The sequence below is a fragment of the Dermacentor andersoni genome, chromosome 4 (assembly GCF_023375885.2).
Source record: "Dermacentor andersoni chromosome 4, qqDerAnde1_hic_scaffold, whole genome shotgun sequence".
In the NCBI taxonomy this organism is placed as follows: domain Eukaryota; kingdom Metazoa; phylum Arthropoda; class Arachnida; order Ixodida; family Ixodidae; genus Dermacentor; species Dermacentor andersoni.
The window spans coordinates 83,921,478-83,941,397 of NC_092817.1; the positions used below are offsets into that span (position 1 = coordinate 83,921,478).

At 48.3% G+C, this 19,920-nt stretch overlaps 1 protein-coding gene and 1 pseudogene across 1 annotated transcript in view; one reads left to right on the forward strand and one right to left on the reverse strand.

Annotated features, from left to right (window-relative positions):
* Positions 1–19,920, reverse strand: part of CARPB (Carbonic anhydrase-related protein B) — a 246,824-nt gene that overhangs the window by 132,189 nt on the left and 94,715 nt on the right. The window lies entirely within an intron of this gene.
* Positions 2,184–3,011, forward strand: LOC140217048 (uncharacterized; annotated as a pseudogene).

Below are 19,920 nucleotides of genomic sequence, written 5' to 3' on the forward strand. Positions count from 1 at the left end.
TTGCTGGTGTCTGCTATAATCCCAGGAAAGCTTGTAACTCGGCACGTCTGCTCATAGGGAAAACAAAGGCTAGCCTTCCTACGACACTAACCATTGACGGCGTTGAGTTCACTGAAGCCGACCTAGAGGACAAATTCAATAGTCATTTCCTAAGTTCTGGTGCAGCACGTCAGGCAAATAATACAACAAATGACTGTGAACAATACATTTCTTCTTCCTGCGCGCAATCTATTTTCTTGACTCCATGTAGTGAATTAGAAACAGTTACATACCTGAAATCGTTAAATAAAAATACTGCCGCTGGCTATGACGACATTAAGGCTGACCCAATTAAACATGTTGCTGAATTACTGTGTGACCCACTTCAGCACATCTGCAATCAAGCTTCCACCACGGATACTTTTCCTGAAGGCATGAAGATAGCCAGAGTAGTAGCAATTCACAAAGGTGGCTCCCATAATGACTTGAATAACTATCGGCCTATATCTGTGCTACCTTTATTTTCTAAAGTTTTAGAATATACATTAAAATCACGAATAATTAATTTTATTGGCGACCACCAAATGCTTTCCAGGCAGCAATTTGGCTTCCGTGAAAAGAAATCAACCGAAACAGCGCTCTTAGATATTAAAGAAAAGTTAATTAATAATGTTGATAATAAGCAATCCATTCTTGGTTTATTTCCCGACTTTAAAAAGGCGTTGATTTTCTTAAGCATCCCATTTTGTTTCGCAAACTCCCATACTACGGTGTTAGAGGTTTGGTATTAGATCTGGTACGCAGTTATCTATCCAACAGGGTGCAATTCACTAGCCTAAATGGTTACCGTTCCCAATTACAGCCGATAAAATATGGCGTACCGCAAGGCTCTATCCTTGGACCATTATTTTTTATTCTTTATATAAATGATATTGTGAACATACCGCGAACCCCTGACATAGTTCTCTATGCAGACGACACAAAAATTTTTTTTTACAGGTAAACACTTATTTGATCTTGAAAAGGCAGCTAATACATGGTTAACTAATCTATCAAGCTGGTTGCATTGTAATCAACTTCAACTAAATGTACAAAAGACTAAGTAAATCATTTTCAAAAGCCGTAATAAGCCTGATTACCATATTACCTGTATTACATTTAAAAATTGTGCTCTCGAACGTGTTTCTACTTATAAGTTTCTAGGTGTCGTCTTTGAAGAAAACTTGAGCTGGACACCACATGTAAACAAGATACATGCAAATATGTGCAGGTCAATTTCTATATTGTATAATACCAGAACCCTGGTGCCGAAATGGTTAAAACTACAGCTATACTATGCCCTTGTTCATTCACATATACACTATTGTCTACTAATCTGGGGTACAACTACTAAGACAAATTTAGATAGGTTAATAATCCTACAAAAAAGAGCTGTGCGTTGCATAGAAAACCTTCAACGTACTGACCACACTGCACCATACCTTTCCAAGCTAAACATGCTCACAATAGATCATCTATTCCAATTAAGGCTTGCTATGTATACACATAGGGAAATTCTGTATGACCCAAATACCCTGTCCACGTTTTTGTCAACTGACAACTCGCAATATCACCTTAGGCATAACAGACTTAGAACACCTATGTTCAGAACCAAGTATGGTACTCAGACACTCGCCTACCTAATACCTCATTTCCTTTATAATAATTCAGAAATCGCTAGTATGATTCAAGAATGCAGATCTGCTTATAATCTAAAGAAACAGGTTATGAATTAACTTATGCTAAGTTCCTAATGGTACTTAACTGTCCTTGCGGTCTCAATAACTTTTCTTTTTATTTTAGTCGTTCTTTCTCTTACATTTTTTTTTCTTATTTGCTATATAATATTTTGTAACACACATACGTATTATTTGCTTGTTTAAATATTTCCATATTCTCGCGCATTACTGATGATATATTATGTATAAAGTGTAACAATCTTACTTCTTTGTATAATTGATTGCTTGCCGCATACATTTTGTTCTTTTTCTTGTTTCTACATTGTTCCACTGTATTTTCATGATGTTCCACCCCCTGAGCAATGTACGGGTAGGGGGGCCTTTGTCAGGCAGTTGCATCTGCCTTTAGCCCCTACATCCCAGACAATGTATTGTCTAAATAAAGCATTCATTCATTCATTCATTCAAGAGACATTAAAGAACCTCATGGGGTCAACCTCAGGTGGCCCCGACTGCAGCATGCCTCATGACCAGATTGTGGTTTTGGCACCAGGTTTTTGTTCGTTTGTTTGTTTGTTTGTTTGTTTGCTTGTTTGTTTGTTTGTTTGTTTGTTTGTTTGTTTGTTTGCTTGCTTGCTTGCTTGCTTGCTTGCTTGCTTGCTTGCTTGCTTGCTTGCTTGCTTGCTTGCTTGCTTGCTTTCAAGGCGGAGAGTAACGACGCTTCATTAAAGTGACATCTGATGACAGTCAACTTTTTTTAATTCGTAGCAAATGTTCGCCTCACCACATTAAAAAACGAATGGATGACGACAAGGGTGTCGGGACCAAATAGCGATGACGTGCGGTGTGTGCTGGTGCTGGACCAACCATCAATTCACAAGGCACAGGCCAAAAAGGATGCCTTAATATAGCCCGACAGAGTCGTTGTGCACGTGCTTGCAGGCTTCACAAGCCTATTGCAGCCAGCTGATGTGCTTTGGAAAAGGCCATTTAAGGCCAACCTTCGGCGTGCCGTGGAAAAAAATTCATGAGGAGAAGAGACAGAACACCGAAAGGCAACCTACGAAATCCCTCGCGGCAGGTTGTCCTCGACTGTGTCCGATGCATGGGCCACTGTCACATTAGAGACGGTCGCACGCTCGTTCAAACAGCGCGGATTTTCCAACACACGCGACCGTTCCGAAGATACTGAGCTGCATGGCTGCCTCTCTGACCGTGGCACCAGAAGTTAGCGAAGGATTGCAAAGAGATTGGCTACGGCTAGTTTTCGGATCAGACTCGGAAGATTCTTTTGACGGCTTCGAAAGCAGTTAGAAAGAGTGCTCTTCTATAAAGATTTTAAATTACAGTGCACAACAGCTTTTCTTTCGGAAAGAGGAAGGGGGTGAACATTTTCGGCCGCCGTCTTGAATTTTGGGGCAGTTCCGAACAAGGGCGCCCTCCCCAACATTTCCTGTATTATTCTCACGTGGAGGGGGGCTTGATCGGTATCTTATGGTAGGTTGCCACAGAGGAACAGAGAGCAAGGAGTGGCCACGGCGCGTCTATATTTACCTGGGATCCTTAGATTAGTATACCATATTTAAAATAGCAACTTGAACAGTGTGACGACACATCGTCGTTTCACTTATGGTCGTTGCCGTGTGAGCAGAAAAACACCCGGGCGTATTTGCCGTATCTCCCGAATTTTTCGTAAAACTTACTAATTTAGTTTCATTCGACAATTTTACGCAAAAGAAAGCTCTGTCCACGATAAGGTTTTAAACGTGTTCAAAGACAAGGATGATGGTGGGGAGGGGGGGGGGGGGGGGGGAGGCAAGGTTACAAGATATGTATGCAAAAAAGAAATGTGACGGTATCAGCGCCACCCTGTTGGAGAAGCACAAGCTGTTATATGCCCCCAGAGTGGTAGGTACTTCTTTCGAAAAAGTTTATTAGTGCAACTTCCCGAAGCAGGCGGAATTGCCAACCGAAAATTCACTGAAGAGAAAGCCATGTTGCTTGCTAGTATCTACTGTTCCAAGTTTGTTTTTGCTTGTGTGCGGCACTTAAGAATAAGATATTGCTAATTAATGAATGAATAAGACCTTTATTTGCACAAAGGATGGTTCTCATGGCCTGTACAGCATGTACTGTGTATGTATTTCAGGGCAAACTTCTTTAATATGCGTGCTATTGCCTCCTTCTCCACCTTGTCGCGTTTGGGGAAACTTATGAATCTTAAGGTTCACAGTTTGGTAGGTATGCATGTTGATAAATACGAGGAGCGTCAGCTTATTTGCCCGCACAGTGCTCGAATGGTTCCCCGACGACATCACTAATCTCATGATTTCTAGCATGAGTGCGCCGCCTAAGCACATAGCCCCTGTCAGATTATGATTCACACAATTACGACTCACTAGCAATTGTTGCTCAAAAAATTATGCAGATCCCACACACTGTGGGAATCGATGTAAGCGAAGCTTTCTGTGCTGTTTGTTTTTATTGACGATAATTAGTGGTGATGTTAACGGCGAATGTTTAATTTCTTCAACGTTCAGTCAACACGAGAGCGATGAGCTGATGTTAAACGTTACCTTTCGTGCACCACTGCTCTTTGTCTGCTAGTACACAGAACACACAGGCATACGTGTTTGCTTGAGGCATTGTTGTGCGCCAAATTTCATAACCTCAGAGTGGATTGAGCATTGTCGTTGCCCCACATGGCACATCGCATAGTGGCAGAATTATTAAACTTTAATTGAATTATGGGGATGTACATGGAAAAACCACAATCGGATAATGAAGCAGGCCGTAGTGGCGCACTCCAGATTAATATTGGTACCGTGGTGTTCTTTAACGTGTCCCTAAATCAAAGTGCGCGAGCGCTTTTTATTTCGCCTCCGTCGAAATGCGGCTGCCGCGGTCGGGATCAAATCCCCGACCTCGAGCGGCAAGCTACCACGGTGGTAGAGAAGTGTTGATTTGACGTGCGACCGCTTCCGTAGTGTCGCCTAGACCCTGCGGTGCGCTATAATTAATGCGGCTCTGCAGAATAAGAACAGGAACAGCGCAACACTGAAGATGAATGTACCAGCCCCTTTGAACACACTGCTAGCGGCTCTGCTTCTGCACGCCCTGCATACGTAACGTTGTACGCTTGACATATATGCATGGTGTTTATTTTGCAGAAATGGCAAAGGCGTACCCAACCTTCAATTTAGATTTATCGCGTTTCCTCTTAACCGCTGTTGTGTCTAGCATTGCCTCCCCCCTCCCCCCCTTGTTTGGGAACTGCTAGCGAAAAGTGCCAAGACTGCTATCTACACGTTTCGGGACTGCGTCGGTTCTACCCATTCTCTGCGTCCTCTCCTCCCTCCTCCCTACCATTCCATCTAGGTTCCTTCTGCATTTGCCCGTCGGTAAAAAGGTAAGCGCTGCACTTTGCAATGCTTTTGAGGCGCTCACGGATAAGTAAAGCTGTCGAGAGGCTAATTGGCGACGGCCGCGTTAATGACATGTGGCGTTAATCACGGGTTTCTTGGGCGTCGGCTCCAGGGGGTATTGTGCGCATTCGACGCGGTGCGAAGATCAAACGGGTTTCTTGCGTCTCCTTTCTTCTCTGTCACGCTCCTTCCATGTGTTACTTTGTGGCTTCACTTATCATTCGTGGATTATCACTTTCTTAAGTAAGAATGGGGCACGGCTCGTGCATATCCTGCCATCTTATCGGTTTGGCATCACGAAGAAAATGGTTCCACCAGTTGCAGTCGACTGCATGTCATACGGCCGAACCCAGTACTTTGCCAAGACACATCCTGATCACCGGTTTTCCAGGTGCACTGTTTCGATCCAGTATGCATTTTCGTGGTTTACGATGCGTGCTCTTGTCATTTTTGCGACTGAGTCGCTCTGCAGTTACCATAAGAGGCTGTTTTTCCGCGGGTTAACGTGGGGATCACTTAGCACGCCAACTTTCGGGCACCTTTCTTCAACACCACAACCGTCACAAATTACTCTTCTGTAGGCTTATACGTAAAAACGCGGCTGTGGGAGATTGCCTTTTATCATTCGTTGCGGTCCCTGGAAACCGGAACTAGGAGTATGCAGAAGGACGAGAGACAGTAAGTATTGCTTGCTGCCTAAATGGCAGGTTGAATACCCGGTTATCATAACGTCGTCAACCACCTTTTCGCGTCCCTCCTCCACAAAACACCGTTTCCGTGCAACTCTCCTTTCGTGTGTAAGGAGAGCATTTTTCGACAGGTTAGGTTCGTTAGAAGTGGCTAGAACACCGTTCGCGGTATAGGCCAGAACTGCTCGCAGTTGCGTTGTCAAAGGGCGCAGAAGCGAGGAAATAAAGCAAAGGACAGTCGAGACGCATTTTTAACGAGAGCCGATACGGTCGCGTTCCGCGATCAATCGCGAACGAGTGTCACGCTCTGCGCCGGGAGCGACGCGGACTTTGTTGTCCGCATCGCTCGGATCCGGGGCGTTGTTGAGGCGCCGTTTCTCGTTCGCTTCTCGCAGGCAGCTTGCGGACGCACGGCTTCGCGGAGCGGTTCTCGCGTCGCAAATGAACCAAAGGTGGCGGCGTACTCGTGCCATGGCGCGCGCGGTCATCTTCGTTAGCCGCGTTGATGACATGTGGCGTTAATCACGGGTTTCTTGGGCGTCGGCGCGGAAAGAGCGCGGCCCGGGCTCTCGAGTGCGCTTCATCGCTCAACGCCGGCCGTCGCCGTTCGCGTCGCGCCTATTGAATGCGCAGCCCGTTAGAGCGCCTTCTTTCAGGTCCACGAACAAGAATCGAAAGGCCGGAACAGCAGGGCCCGATTTTCTTGTTAGTTAAGACCACATGAAGCAAGCAGACACTAAAACCAGCCAAATCATGTGTGGAAAATGTCGTGGTTGAGTAAAATACCATAATAATAAGGAAAGGGGAAATTAAAGTAGACGAACAGACAACTTGTCGCAGGCGGGAGCTGAACCCACATCCGTACGTGGTGTGCGTTCGGTGATCTACCATTAAGCCACCATGGCGGCATCCCTCTCGTCAAATTTCGTGCGTGCGTGTGCGTTTGTTTGTTTGTTTGTTTGTTTGTTTGTTTGTTTGTTTGTTTGTTTGTTTGTTTGTTTGTTTGTTTGTTTGTTTGTTTGTTTGTTTGTTTGTTTGTTTGTTTGTTTGTTTGTTACTAGATGTAGTACTATAGAAGTGATAGCCAACGCTACTCCCGATCATAGAAGCGGACATGACAACTCTTTTCAACCAAAGGCGCCCTGTAGTGCGTGACCTCAGGAGTCAATACTACTCTAGCCAACATGGCACTCGTATGCTACCTCATGGCATCAAGATTGTCGAAGCCGAGGACCTAGCTGTTCAATAAGAACAAGGGTGATAATTAAGTGACATAAAAAAATTACCGCCCAAACGCTCCGTACAGATGGTTAACCAGCGAAGCTGAAACGAGCGGCCCCGGTGTTTATGACTGGGTTAACCTCAACGGTTCATTAAACGACGGCTTGATAGGCTGGCGAATCCTCAGTACACAGTTGCTGCTTGCGCTCGGCTGCACGAGCCTGTTCTTGTGCACAGGCTGCAGAATCGGCACGGCGAAGACAAGCGCGTTCCCAGTTCTGCTCGCGGCGTTGGTGATCGAAAACTGCCTACTCCTCAGGAGTACGTATGATGCGTGGCCTACCCATTTTGGAACCGGAGAGAAACTGCTGCGTGCGCGCTCGGCTGCGAGGGAGAGCAACGACGTCATTACTGGGGCAGCTAATCGCGCGCTTGTCTTTTTGTCTTTTCTTTTCGCGCATGCGCATGGGGTTTCAACGGAAGAGTTTTGGGCATACAGGCGACAGACAGACGGACGGATCGGCTAGCCCTATGCAGCCTTGTTGTAAAAGGTGTCTATATAGTGTTACTGCCTAATGTTTCAACATGTACATGCTATATAGTTGATTGTATTCCTCAGCTACTTAACAAGCGTTTGTTATTTTAGTTTACAATCTGTCGATTTCAGAAAATCAGAGCAGTGCACATTGTCTTCATTATCTTTTGCAGTTTTATGTCCTTGTAACCTGACAGGAGCGATACCGAAGGTGCATTCATTTTGAGTCCTTGTCCTTTTAACGGGCACCTAAATTTAAGTGCGCGAGCGCTATTTTCTTTTTTTCTCCCCCAGCGAAAAGCGGTCGTGGATACTGAAAATTGAACCTGCAACCTCGTGCTCAGCAACGGAACGCCATAGCCACAGAGCCAGTGCAATCGATGAAACCTGATTTGGGAAGCGTTTGTACGTGAAAATGGAATAGTATTTCGGTTGAACTCAAGCCAACTGTCACAAGAAACTTCCTATGCATAAAACAGAGCACGACAAACATGGTCATAATACTCCACAGGTCTCTCTAGGGAAACCTTTGTAAACAAAGTAAAAATTAAAAGCTTAAGATGATGGAGAGCAACCATAAACATTTTATGCCTGTCTGTGTGTTATGAGAGGTACGGATGCGATTTCTGTCAGTTAATTTAATAATGGAATATACTAAAGAAAAAAGGTGGCCAGGAGGAAGGTTGCGAACGTTTCCAAGACATCTGATCGAGATGTGCAAAACGGCGAGATGTAGGTGATGACGAATTTGGTGTTTGTAACTTTAGCTCAGAGCAAAACGCCTTCTGAGGACAGTGAGCGACACAATGCCCGAATAGCGTGCCTTCGATTTTAACTTCGATCCCTCCCAGCATCCGGAAAGCATCAAACGGCTGCACTCAAGACCGTTTTCGAAAATTGAAGGTCCTCGGATCCACGGCCTAGCCACATTCCCTCATGCGGAAAGCAACGAGAGAATTACTGCACTGCTTCAAGTCGTTCATAGGCTTGCTGCGCATATTCATGTGTGCGTGCAACTGGTGCTCTCTCTCTCTCTCACTGCCCATTAATTTCTTTCCTCCGTTTTTTTTTATTTCTCCTACTTTTCGTCGCTATTGTCTCTTGAAATGTAACGGTTGAACAGGATAATGACGGACGCGATTGGAACATGCACTGCTTTAATCCACCATTGCTGCGCTTACAGGGTCGCCAACTGCGTATATAAACTCGCTTAGATAAAGCGGCCATGCAACAGCATTCACCTTGAACAGTTGCCGTCTGGCATTGGAAATGTGGGTGGATGTAGCATAGCAATGGAGACACTGGAACTATGTCCCCTTGTTCCTGTGCATAGAGTTTCCAACTAAACGTACTACAGGCGGGCATCTAAGACATCGAATCGAAAACCTGCACTGGTGCTGCCATCTTTACCGACTATGGGAATGATGGTTACTACACGTATTTGTCTGATATTCGTACTTGTGGCTTCAAACGCTATTGTGACCTTGTTTACTACGTTTTATCTGCCATGATTGGATTAAATTTCGAAGCGATCTTATCTTTCTAAACCCGCAGAAGGCAATAAGACTCTCCGCACAAGTGAAATCACTGTGAATTTTTCATATATAACGAAATATACCTGTTTTTTTCTGAAGATTGGCTGGCATCGCAAGGTCACCAAGACGTTTGAAGCCTGAAGGACGAAGTTTAGAAAAATTCGTGTAATAACCATCATTCTCATGCTGGATGGACCGCCACGCTTGCAGTTCCTGTATGTTGCGCCAGAGTTCCCTCGAGTAATTATTGTAGGAAACTCAATGCTCCTGCATACAGGGTATGCAAACCGAATGACTGTCTCGTTAACCTTTCCTGACTTTCCTCTCTTCTTTCTCTCCATCTGAGCCTATTGCTCGCTTCTGGTCACGGTCGCCAACTACGACCAACCTTCGAAGACATACGACCAAGCTCAGTTCGCTCGCTTTCTTCTGCCAGCGACTCGCGCGTGCTTTCGATACACTTTGATAAATAGACTTGTCTAAGCGCATCAACCAGACGCCCTCTGTGGGGTCTGCCTTTCTTTTTTCCAACTGCGGTACATTTCACGCTTGCTTTCGCGCGCGCCTGCCTTGCACTTCCCAGATCTGAGACCTACGACGGATCCTCGACCTCCCGAGACGGATAGCGGAGTTTCAGCTCCTCCAGCTGCCGCACGAGTAACGACGTGGCCATTGCCTCGCCAATACTTAGCCAACGCAGTCCTGCCAGCAGCAGACAGAGTGCGCAGAAAAGGGAACGGAATTCCACTCGCGGCCTCCACACGGCTCGGTTTCTGCCTCCAGACAATCCACCCCCCCCCCCCCCCCTCCCACAACTCTCTTTCTCTCCACCCCACCCTTATACGGGTCCGACTGTTCACCTCTCGTCTTTCAAGCCGGCGTCATTAAACGCTGCGTTCGACGTCGACGACCGAAAAAAAAAAAAGCAACCACCGCGCTATATAGCTGCTGCATCTGAGCGGCCTGGCCGTGTCTTTCGAAACAACTCGAAGCCGCCGCCTCCGCCTTCGTAGCGGCAGGCGCAGCGCACGCCGGGGCCGTGCGGCCAATTGCGACGCGAAACAAAGCACGCCTCGGCAGTTGCCGAGGTTTAATGGGGCGCGAGCGATCCATGTGGAAGCAGCGATACATAGAGGGCAGCGCATTACGGCGTTCGCCGCGCGACCGCCAGTTGCTGGTGACGCGACTCGAGTTTGTCTTCACTCTCCAGCGCACCGTAAACCGAGCGCCGGTCGAGCGTGTATACGCTACGCCGAGAATCGTGGCTGCGAGAGACGGCGGGGCACCCTCCCTGGTTGGGGCACCACGTCATCTTTTATACTGAAGAAGAAAGAAACATTTTCTTGTGCATGTTTCCCCTAACTATAATTTGGCACGTGCCAGTATGTCACAATGATCTACGTCTAAACTGAACGTTAAAAGTATGGTCCAAAGTATAACGAACCTGCAAATACTGCGTCTACAGTTCTCCGACAAAGTGTTCAGCGGTGTCGAAACGAGGCAGTTGCCCCTCCCCTCCCTCCATGCACGGGCTTAGCTTAGCTTAGCTTTCTCCAGATTGCGATTTGACTAATGTTCCTCGGCGAGAATAAACTTTTTTTTTATTTTTTATTTCAGCTGGAGCGATTTGCTCATCGATGAAAACGTTAGGCGAATTAATTCTCGACGTACACCCGACCTAAATTATATGTTGAGCTAGATGTCATTACGAAAGACTATTTATTTTTCGTTCGTAACACGCTAGCTACTGATATTGCAAAACTCAAAAGTCTGGCAACCCGTCTGCATTTTTATACTGTCACGAAGCTTAGCTTATGAGCGTGAGTGGGGTAATTATTGCGTCACTGTCGTTACGGATTGAATTAGTGCAGTGCCGAACTTTGTGCACTTACATGTATTCTCCCTTTTTGTCTGATAAACCTCGTTTAAACGTGGAGAGCGTTCTCTAAGAGGACCTTGCACCACTCATAGTAGGTTAGGTTAGGTTAGCTTAGATTAGGTTATGTTAGGTAATGGAGGTCCCGATACGACGCGCGCACTTTGTATACGCGAAACTTACCGCTCAAACCTAATCTTTTCAATCCTATTCCGATTCGACTCAATATTGAGCGCGCACGTGTCGGGAGTCGCCTAGTGCGAGGATGTTCTCGACGGGGCAAACAGAGGGCCGAAAAGCAAAACAAAAAACAGTTACCACTGCCACTGGTTGAAAAAGGAATACAACCCGAACGCAACGAATTCAACAGGGAAACTGCCAGTGTAAAATGGCACGACAGACAAAGTGCGTGTGTGCGTATGCGCGCGCGAAAGAGGGAGAAAAGGAAAGCAGACGAAACAGACCACATCGGCGAGCGCGAAACGGGAACCTTCCTCCAATGGAGAAGGATGCGGCGGAGCCGAGCACAGCATCGTTCGGCACACGGGCGAAGGAAAGGTCGGGTGGGAACGGTGAGCGAGGGTCCGCGGCGGCCGATGAAAAGGGAGGGCGTCGGCGAAGAGGTTTTTCGGTCGTCGCGCGTAGGTGGCGAAGTGGAAAGGGTATCGGAGTAAGCGTCGCGGCCGCGAGCTCGGCATTCGGTCACCGGTGCAGGCTGGCAGCGAAGCGCAGTTGCCGCAAGGAGGGAGGGATTAGGACGAAGTGCCCACACCACGACCGCCGCAACCCGGCCAGAGGAGGGGGAAGAGGCACCCACCCACTACGCGCCGCTTCGCGCGTAAATAAATTTTCCCTCTGGTACCGGAGGATGGAGGGTGTCGTAGCACGATGCCGTGTGTGTGTGTGTGTCTACGTGCGTGCACGAGTGTGTGCAGGCGCGTGGTGGAGTCTGCGTGCGTGCATGTCGAACGCACCCAAACACTCTCGGAAGCCAGAAAAAGCATCGGATAAGTTTCTTCTTCGCTCTATGTTCCCCGGGTGGGCGCGGGACAAAGCCAATACGGCACGGATCGAGGATGCACCAGGGGCGCCCCGACGAGTTCGAACTGAAATAAGTTCGAATAACGCGCCAAGTGCACAAAGCCTCGGGATGAAGGCGGATGCGCTCCTATGTGAGACAAGAAGAAAGAGAAAAAAGAAAGGCTCGGAAGAAAAGGTAACGCTCGAAGTGCGTCGCCGTAAAAAAAAGAGAGACCTTGCTTGGGAGGTGGCGGGTAGGCAGAACGAAAAGAAAGCATAAGGGAAAATAAAGGGGAGAGAAAGGTGGGCGTTCGTAGAGCCAATGAAAACCAGCTGAGGGTGAATCTATAGACAGCTTCGCGCTTAGATCACCTTGAATCTCTTTCTTATCCTTATTCGTTTCTCGAGGATTGCTTTCCCTTTTCTCGGGCGTGCAACCGCCTTTCCTTTTTTTTTTTTTCTTCGGAGAGACGACCGCGTCGCCACAATTTATTGCGAAGCCGTGCTTGTTTCTATATCTCTTCCTTGCTCTATATTTCGTTGAGGAAAGGAGAATGCGGGAAACAAAGCGCGGAAATAGAGAAAAGCCGGCATGCTACCCAAAAGTGAGGAGCGAAGGAGGCAAAAAAAAAAAGAGAGCTAGAAGGAAAGCAAAGCGTGGAAGACGCCATAGGCGGGGAAGAGAAGGAATCGAAAATAGCTATACTGAATGGGCGAACGGGGCCAAAAGGAAAACTAAGGGGAGGGCGCGGGCTGTAGAAGTGGAGAGCGTGAGAGACAGACGGAACGAGAAGAGTGGGCGAACCCGAAGAAGAGAATAGCACAGCGCAGCAGGACGGAGTCAGCCAACTCGAAACGAAAGCAATCGGAATGCGTTCTTCGAAATTAGTTGCTCTTGCCGCTCGCACTGTGCGCCGGGGCGGGTTCCACTCCCTGGCTCCGGCTGCCGACCCGACTACTGGCGCGGGCCCCGATTTTTGTTCTCTCGGCTTCTCTTCTTGTTTTGCTCAAGATAGAAAGTAAAAAAAAACGAGGAAAGGTTGGGAGGTGGATTGCTTCGACGCTGCTATTGCGCGATCGGCAGCCCGAAGTGTGCGCGGCACCATCAGTGGCAGAGAAGCGAAAGCAAGGACTTCGGATGCGCATTTGTGCGCCAGGCGTGATGCTGGCGAGGAGAAGAAAGAAAGCGAGAAAAGCGCGGGAAGAGATGCGGTGAAACAGCGGTCGGAGCCCGTGAATGCGCGCCAGTAACGAACACATGGCGTCCCGAATACAAAACTTCTCGGCTCCAGCGGTCGCATGCGCCGACTAAAAGCCACGAGAAGACCGCGACGACAAGAGAAGAAAAAGATATGTTAGTCGGCTTCTGCGGCGAATACCCCGCGCGTCTTCTCACTTGTCTACTTTATTACTGAACGCGGGAAAATAAGTAAGAAGTGTGAACTTTTTCTTACTGGATGTGAATTTATATTAAAAACGTAGTCAGATCGTAAGTATGCTTATGGGCAGGCTATATGCCTATTCGTATAGAGGCATTTATTAATGACATCCATTTATAAGGGTCACCGCAGTCGTTTCCTGTGGGCATCATCGGTTTGTAACGTGCTCCGGTGTACAAAAGTGCGGATTGCTTGCGCATGCTAAGAGCGCCACGACTTTGACGGCTTCGAGGTTTACTGGGGCAGTAAAGCGATCTCTTGCTGCAAAGTCGGCCACACGATTAACATTCATTATGCTAATATAGTATGAACGTGGCATATCAGAAGTTAAATTTTGCAACATAATTCTAAGCAGTGCTCAGATCCTGCTGCGGCTGGATGCTGGCGGTCATGCGCGTGCCGGAAAATATCTCTGCTTTCCGATAAATAGAGCTTCTTTCTCTTGAAAAATTTTTGCCTTAAACGTTGCTCCCAACTTCAAGCGAAACTTTCCGTGACTTGCACTTGACAAATCTCAATTTTCACTCGTACCAATCATCGCTGACTACTTAACTGCGCAATGTGGCAGCGCCATCTTCGCGTTGATGCAATATACATCATAATGCTTTTACAGATACCCGTTTTATAGGTATTCCACTGAAACCTTTATTTGAAAAATGCCATTCACCCAACGCTGTACAGCGTTCGCTGTCCTTGGTGCGGATGCCGGCCAACTCTCGCCCACATTACGTGGGACTGCCAGAACAGGCCACCCAAAATTAATACACCAAAAGTAGCCGGCAAACTTTCCGGAAGGGAGCAGTGGGAGACTTGGCTCGCCAGCGAGGATGGGGAGATGCAACTAGCGCTCCTCGACCAAGCACGGCGGACTGCTCAAGCCAGTGGGGCCCTGTACTAGGGGCTCCACCCACTCGCTTTCTGCATTTTTTTTCTTTTAAATAAACGTTTTGATATATATATATACTGAGATTTGTGTGAAAGATGTCTGAATCTCATATCTCTCACCCGCTGTGGTGGCTTCAATGGTCGTCGGCCAGTCGGCGGTACTCGTCATTTTAACGGCGTTGCCAGCGAGCCTTGAAACTAACGACTTCATTATACAACATTCATAATCCATATTGAAACAGTTGAGCTTTCACAAAGAAAACAAGAGAAATAAAAAAAAAATACATTAGCAGCTGTAGTACGGGTGATAAGGGACGCTGAGTGATTATGGACTGAATGCCGGTAGAAATAGCTGTTTATGGTATCCTTGTATACCGTATTTTTTTTTTAGCTGCACCAAATCTGTAAAGTTAGAAAAATATAAATCACGGTAACGTTATGTTTACCATTCGAGTGTGCGGATTGGCAGCCTCTGGATACAGAGCAACTTTCGCAATTACGCGCGTAATTAGCGAAGTTACGGTAATTAACTTTCTAATTATCAACAATAGGTGGCTACAGAAAATGAGTACAGAAGTGAATACATCGACGACACAGACGCTCTTTTTCCAGCCAGTTTCGGTTTCAAGAAGCCTGCAAAGCGAAACTAATTGTTTGCGTAGCTCCGACATGAAATCCGCTATTCAAAATTATTTCGTTGGAATAGGTAGTGTCGAGGACGGGCCCCAATGTACTCACTTGCTGTAGCCACCTCTTGTTGATGATTAGAAAGTAAATTAGCGTAACTTGGCTAATTATGCACGTATTTGCGGAAGTCGCTCTGTATCTAGATGCTGCGAAACCGTACACTCGAATGGTAAACATAACGTCACGGTGATTTATATTTTTCTTATTTTAAAAATTTGGTGCAGCTAAAGAAAAACAGCCTGTATATAGTATAAGGACCACATGACGTTTCCTAAGGAGCATATTTCTATATGGATTTGCAGGCATGCTATCGCTTCACGTAACGCAGCACATTGCAGGCAGGTAGAAAAGAAACGAAAGCTCACTGCATAAGTGTGTGTCTCTTTTTCGGTACGAATGATTGCAAGTAGGGCTGCAATGACGATAGGTTGGTGATACATTGTACTGAATAAGTACGCTGTTTTACTCAAGAGGCCCCCTCAAAAACAGGACGGAACGCACACCACAGAAATTTCTATGTGTGTGACGCGTGTTTAGAATTGAAGGATATGACTGGCGCCGTAAAAATGACGTCGAGGCTGTAAATATAAAGGAAGAGTAACGCAAGACTCTTATTCTCGCTGCACGCCGTTCAAGAAAACAGAACGACCGCGGCCGCCGGGTCACACCGGAGGCTACGCAGGCGGAGGCGCTCCGGGACCACCCACTGTCGCAACAGCCGCGCCCGGGTCGTTGGGCACCATGCCCGCGGGCAGCCGGATCTCCACGAAGTCGACCTCGTCCATGGGACCCATGAGGGTGTCCTCCGTCCTGGTGCTCGTGACACGGATCAGCGTCGGCTGCGAGGCGCTCGTCTTCATAGAACCCGAGCCCGTGGTCGCCTTGGACGGAGAAGCAGACGCGCTAGTAGCGGCGGCGCTGGAACCGGACGACTCGGACGATTCTCCCTTCTTCTTTCCTTTGCCCTTCTTTTTGCTCTTGCTACCTTTCTTCTTTTTGCTCTTGCTACCTTTCTTCTTCTTGCTCTTGCTACCTTTCTTTTTGCTTTTGCTCTTCTTCTTCTTGCTTTTGCTCTTCTTTTTCTTTTTGCTTTTGCTTTTCTTCTTTTTCTTCTTCTTGGCCGCCGCCATTACCGCCACCAGCGTGGAGACCATGGCCGTCACCACGAGGAAAAACACGAACGCCAGGAGCGAGTCGACGAAGCCGTCGCACGTGGCGCTCATGGTCTTGTCCACGACGTTGTAGATCGGCCCGCAGCTCCCGATGTGCTGGTCGATGGTTGGTCCGTGAAGGTACTGCGTGTAGTACTTGGGCAGCATCGTCAGCAGCATGCGGCGATAGCTGGTCGCCGCCAGGCGCTCGCCGGCGTCCTTCAGGTCGACCCTGTCCAGCTTCTTCAGGAAAGCGGTGGCCGTGCGGCGCGTGCCATCGGTGAGGGCGCGCTCCTTGGAGAGGCTCACGCGCAGCGTCCTGATGAATACGGTCACGTTGACGTCGTCGCCGTGCAGCTTCTCCACTTGGCGATCGTGGACGAGGAAAGAAGGCATCCGCTGGGCAAGCTTCAAAGTCTCCGAGTCCAGCAAGGGGATCCTCGTGCTCTTAGTAGCTGCGTCCATGTCCTCGCGCACTTCGCTGGGAATTCCCAAATCGGCTAGCGTTGCGTCACCGTGGCTGCACTTGCTCAATATTTCGCTCGGGTGTACGCCGCGGAAAATTGAGGCCCGCTCGTTCAGCGGCCACAGTCGCACCGCCAGCATGTTGAGAACCTTGAACGACCCCTGTCGATAGGAGTTGCAGAGGTAGCATTCGCCGACCGCGCCGTATGGGAACACCTGCAGGGCAACGTAGAGTGCTAGCACGGCAACTACGTAGAGGAAGAAAGCGCAGTACGCCATGGCCGAGCCAGCCACCTTAAATCGTTTGTTCGTCTCCTCGGCCTCTTCGTCGAAGTCCTGTTGGGTCAAGGCTATCACGATGAACGGAATCATGACGGCGATGGTGCAAAGGAAAAACACGGGCACGAGCCCGAACAGCGTAGAGGATCGGAATCGTTCCCACCAGCCGGTTCTCGAGCCGTACGTCATCAGCCTGTTGAAAGCTCTGTCCAAGCCATTCAGTGTTTCTTTGAGTTCCTCTTCCGCCTTAAGCTTCGCGTTTGCGTCAAGTTGCTTCTTCAGCCTCTTAACAGCCTGGTTCCTCTCCTTAGACGTCGACTTGTCCACCTTGCTGGCCACCAGGTCACAGAGCTGTTTTCGGTAGTCGCTCACTCGCGCCAGACTCTTGCTGGCTCGCAGCAGCCGGTTGCCCTGCGACTTGACTCCATCCTTCACAAACAGCATGCCGATCTCTTTGACGCTCTCGGCGCAGTCAGTCACGTTGAGCCCGTTGCGCAGCATCAGGTCCTCTTGCATGCGAGTCTCAATAAAGTTGCTGAACGCCTGCTTGAAGTCGCCCTCGAGCTCGTCCAGGTGGCGGCGCTTCTTCCACCCGGCGTCGGCCACTTTTTGGTTGATGGTGTTCGTCACGAATGCGGCCAGATCCCTAGCCGCCATTTCCTTGACCATTGGCAGGGAGTCGATGGCTGAGTTCAAGTCGCTGCTGGTTTCATACAACAAAAAGGCGAGCACGAAGACGACGGCGGCCAGCAGAAGCATCACTGCCATGGTGGCCGTGTGCGCGGTCTTGTAGGAGGGCGTCACCTCCTCTTCGCTGTCTCCGTCGAAGTAGCCCACCCATCGTCCCGCCACGACGACGACTCCGCCTATGGCGATGACGGCCAGGATAGCGTTGCCCACCTGCACAACCGAGCTGATGCCGTGCTGGTAGTTGCCCAGGATGTCCAGGAAGCTGTTCGGTTCCCGCGCCAGCTCCAGGAAGAAGTTGATGTCCCGCGGTCGGGACTCGAGGCGTCCGAGGAAGTTGCGCATGTAGTGGACGGGCGCCTGGTAAGGGCGCACTGGATCCACGCTCATGGTGTACGGCAGTTGGTTGGTCAGGGACCCCGAGGGTCCCTGGCCGTGCTTTGACAGGTGGCCTCCCTGAAGCAACAGGAACAGGGCCATCGAGGCGACGACGCCCAGCGCCTTGATCATCCTCGCTGACCCTTGTTCCCCGTCCTCTTTCTCTAACAGCACATGCCCACTGGCCCGAGCTCGTAGCCCGAGCTGTCATAGCTCATACCCACTATGGTGGTATGAGCCATGACACGAAAGGCGGTTGGCCACAGGTCGGGGTAATAACGTAAAATACCATTAGAACAAAATTACAGCAGTCATTGCAGTCACATCTAAAGCACATTAGAAGAGAGATATACATAGAGAGAAATATTTGTTAAAAATAAATAAAAGACACCCTCTGTGGTGCTACGTCGGTGATATGCGTAGACAAAGAAAGTGTTATAAAATGTATACAAGTGCCAAATTAACCTTGCACGACGTATTTTACTGTTTCATGCGAGTGTAAACACTTATCAGCGCCACATTGTGTCAGAAGCGCAATAAACTCAGTGTATATCATCTGCGCAATACAATTTCCTCGAGGAGCATAAATTGTGCATGTTCGGAAACATAGAGGCTGTGCATTAAAACAAAAAACAGTCGCAGTTTGGCCCGAAGAGAGAAACATCGATTACGGTAGCAATTTATTAGACCGCTATACGAAGTAAATATAGTAGCTTTATCGGCCGTATAAACCTGTAAACATTCGTTGTCTAAGTAAATTAACATGCATGGTGTCACGCGCGCGTAGGCAAACATAAACACATCTCACTCGACGACCGCGAATACTCGCTACTAAAACGATGGCGTGAGTGAGAGCAGCAGCGAGCGAATTTACCTTCATGCTGCCTCTCGCTTCAACGCAAACAAAGCGACACGAACAACGCACACGGAGATATCTGTCGCTGGTGCACCGAGACTCTGTACCCATCGCACATCGGCTTCAGGATAGGACCCGCGTGGCCGCGCTCAGCAGCGCCATACATAACCGCCGCCAGATTGGAACGCCCCAGCTCTGTTGCCTTTCGCACGATGGAAGACGGTGCGCTTCCTCCCCGCCTTCCTCCCTTGCGCGTGCGAGATCAAGCCACCATCCTCGGCTCACTATCGAATGCTTTCCTTCGAACCCAAAGCATACAGCGTGCAGCCACGATGTTATCGCAGTTATATTATGTACGGAACATCAGGGGGACGCCGCGTGCAACGGCGGCGGCGGCCGAAATGCGCCTGGGGTGTCCATATAATCGCCAGCGCAATAAAAGATTTTTTTGTTTAATTATGGCTTTTACGTGCCAAAACCACTTTCTGATTATGAGGCACGCCGTAGTGGAGGACTCCGGAAATTTCGACCACCTGGGGTTCTTTAACGTGCACCTAAATCTAAGTACACAGGTGTTTTCGCATTTCGCCCCCATCGAAATGCGGCCGCCGTGGCCGGGATTCGATCCCGCGACCTCGTGCTTAGCAGCCCAACACCATAGCCACTAAGCAACCATGGCGGGTGCAATAAAAGATGGGGAAGACAGAAACTAAAGGATCGGTATACCTCTATCTGTCAAGTATTTTTATGTAACAATAAAAATTGATTGATTGATTGATTGATTGATTGATTGATTGATTGATTGATTGATTGATTGATTGATTGATTGATTGATTGATTGATTGATTGATTGATTGATTGATTGATTTGGTTTAGTTGTGGTGATAGCCCTGTGCTGTCCAATTTTAAAGTGAAGCTTTCTTTGCCTACTCTCCCATGTTCGGAGTGGCTGCTGCTGCTGTCTACTGCTCGATAGGCCCATATCTCGGCGGATATATTTGTGTACTTCATGTGTACGCTTCATATGTACGTTGAGTACTAACTATATCCCCAAGTCTCTCATACCCAGAATGCAGTTCTTTGACATTACGTCGG